Source organism: Belonocnema kinseyi, chromosome 3, assembly GCF_010883055.1.
Source record: "Belonocnema kinseyi isolate 2016_QV_RU_SX_M_011 chromosome 3, B_treatae_v1, whole genome shotgun sequence".
Lineage (NCBI taxonomy): Eukaryota > Metazoa > Arthropoda > Insecta > Hymenoptera > Cynipidae > Belonocnema > Belonocnema kinseyi.
In genome coordinates, this window is record NC_046659.1 from 11,187,400 (window position 1) to 11,191,015 (window position 3,616).

Here is a 3,616-nt window from a genome sequence, read left to right on the forward strand (position 1 = left end):
GAAAGAGGGAGCTCTTCTTAATATTTTGACACCAAAATCATGTCGATACACCTTACCGACTGCGAGTAAAGCCACCCACGTTTTAACTTGACAGACTGTACTGTTCATAATCGCCCACAGGTCGTATTTCTTAACCGATTTAAAAGTTTTTTTTAGAAATTCTCAGCAATTAATTTTTAAGAGAATTGTGATTTGCTTTTTTTAAATTTGTTTCACAGAGCAACGATATATAAACAAATATAGTGACAAAATTGACCATTTTAGCTTTTTGAATTTTTATCTCAAGAAAAAATACAGATAGAAACTCACTATCAGCCGCAATTATTGCACATGCATTCATAGAACATAATTAACTTTAATAATATTTAACTTAATTATTATAAACAATTTTTATAAGCAAATTCTTATTAGTATTTTTTTATCATAGAAAAAATCGTTTATTTCACGCTAGTTGCTAATATTTTTCATAAGCGTCATAATTTGTAACAAAAAAATTAGCATGAGTTAACAACTATTGTTTTTATAAACATTTCTATAAACACCTTCTTTATAAACGAGTTTTTCTCATAGCTGAATTGATTTTTCTGAACAAAAGTGATTCACAATTGTCTTTTAAGCAATTGTTGCAATTTACAATTGTCTTTATTTATATACTTTAGGCTTTATCAAACATAAACAATATAGATTGTTTATAACAATTTTGTTAAACAAGTCCCTTAATCGGCCGTTTCCTCGTAGAAAAAAATGTTTTTTTCATGACATTTATTGCGGTGACTAACCAACGAAATTAAATAAAGAATAATTTATATGATTATTATAAACAATTTTTTTAACAAAACTATGATTTATGTTTTTTACATGCAAAAAGGAGGGCTTTCCACTGAAATTATCCGACAATAAACTAACAGTGATTCCAAAATTGGATGTGGGACATTAAATAATAATTTGCGTAATTGTTAATAACAAGTTCTGTAGAAAACTGTCCATAGCAATAACGCTGTACTTGCGTTTTTAGAAGTCACCTATCTTTCATTTGTTTTATATAACTTCCTGAAAAATACGTGAGGAACAAGTGAAAATAAGGTGCAATAACGCTGTACTTGCGTATTCAGAAGTCACTTATCTTTTATTTCTTTTGTACGTAACTTCATGATAAACAAATAAAGAACAAGTGACTCTTAACTAAAAAGTACAGTTCCAGGTTCAACGCTATGTGGGTATCTCTCGCACGCGCTCTCGCAAGAGAAATCATAATTTTCGTTTATATAACTGAGAGAGGCTGCGTTGAAATTATCTTGATATGATTTGCTTTTGGCGTCATTTTAAAATATCTTCTGCAGGTTTGTACATTTTAATTGTTTGTATTATTATTTCTAATAAAAAATGCATGCTCTCAAGGTAGGTAAGAAGGTCGTTTGTGATTTTCTTATTGCCAATGTGAGTACTGACGTGCAAGGTTTGTTAAGTTTCATGCAAACTGAGTGCAATCTTGATCCTGGGCATCTAGAAATAGTAGCTAATCCTTTAAATTTATATTTTTTAACTATATTTCAGAAAAAATGAAAAGAATGTTTAAGTATAAAAAGTCCGTTTGAAAGGAGGTTCGAAAAGTGGCTAAAAACTTACTTCGTTGTTACTTTTTCTGAGATAAAATCAAAAGGAGGAAGAAAAAGTTCGGATACAAAATTCGAAGATGCTTCTGCTGTGACGAAGAGACGAAAATTAATGTCCATTGAAGAGAGTTTTATGGCTGCTGGGATACAGAATGCATTTCTGCGATGTTTACGAAAGAGTGGAAGAAAAAAATTGCAAATGCTATAGTCGTTCTTTTGAATTCCGACGATACTGAAAATTTAAACATTTCAGGTAAATCTGACTTTGGATCATGTGTACCATACTCTTCAGAAGAAGCTTTAGCTTTGATGCAACAGGCCAGACTATCAAGGTATCAATATAATACTATTCACTTCCAGGCCAAAGAAAGAAAGGCTGACATTTATCCTTCATATGTGAATGTATTAGAGATTAAAAAGATTAAAGATCACTTATTTGGACTTTGAAATTAAATATGAATTCGATGGACTGTCAACTGATGCAAAATACAATCAGAAGTTTAATAACAACGATTTGACCGATGACTCTTTTTTCACAGCATCAATGGTGCCAATATGGTTGAGGGTAAAGCACACGGGAGAAACAGTTTGGATGAATCCTCATAGTTCCTCGCCAAAACGTTGTATACCTATCATGATTAAATATGCAAAGGAAACAAAGGAATTAACGCAACAGGCAATCAAAAATATTAAGTCACAAGTTCAGAAACTTGAACCCACAACAATTATTACGACTAATGGTGTGTATATAGTGACAATAGAAATGAAGCTAACTATGTGGGATGGAAAAGTTTGTACAGCTCTCACTCATACTCCATCATCTTCTACTTGCTACATTTGCAAAGCGACATTATCACAAATGAATGATCTAGAGCGTGTAAAGCAGAAGGAAGAAATTGTATCCAGCTTAGAATTTGGTCTTTCTACTTTGCATGCCTGTATTAGGTTCATGGAATGTATACTACATATTGCTTATGGGTTACCAATCTGCAAATAGAATATATGCAAGAAAGAGGATAAAAAGCTAAGAAAAGAATTTGCAAAGAATTTCAAAAGAAGATGGGGTTAATAATTGATCAAACAAGAAAAGGATCTGGCAACTCTAATTGTGGTAATACGGCTCGTAGCTTTTTCTCGAATGCTGATTAAGGGTTAGAAATAACTGAAGTAAATAAAGAACTCATTAAAATGTTTAGAAACACACTACAAATGTTAGTTCGTAGCAGAAAAATTCCCCCTCTCTTTTTCAACAAGTATGCTTTTAGGACAGCAAAACTGTATGTGAGCTTATATCCATGGTACTACATGCATTCAGTTCATAAAATACTGCTACATGGGGGAAAAGTTACGGAGAATTTTATGCTGTCAGTTGGAATGTATTCCAAAGAAGCTTCTGAAGCCAGGAACAAGGATATCAAGTACATTCGACAGTTCAACACACGAAAAATCTCTCGATTGCATACTACGCACGACCTAATTCGCAAACGCCTTGAGTCCACAAATATTTTCATTGCAACCTTGAAGCCTGAATGGGAAAAAGTTGAAGTTGAACTTGATCAAGAACTCGATGAACTAATAGAACAATTCGAATCTAAAAATGATTTGAGTTCTGAATCGTAATTTATTTTAAGTTTTTTATAATAATCTCATTATTATTATAAGTATCAATTTTTTCATTAATTCAATAACACAAATAAGATTATCACTGTTAGTTTATTGTCGGATATTTTCAGTGGAAAACCGTCCTTTTTGCATGTAAAAAACATAAATCATAGTTTTGTTAAAAAAGTTGTTTATAATAATCATATAAATTATTGTTTATTTAATTTCGTTGGTTAGTCACCGCAATAAATGTCACTCTAATAATTATTGAAGAAAAAAAACATTTGTTTCTACGAGGAAACGGCCGATTAAGGGACTTGTTTAACAAAATTGTTATAAACAATCTATATTGTTTATGTTTGATAAAGCTTAAAGTATATGAATAAAGACAATTGTGAATT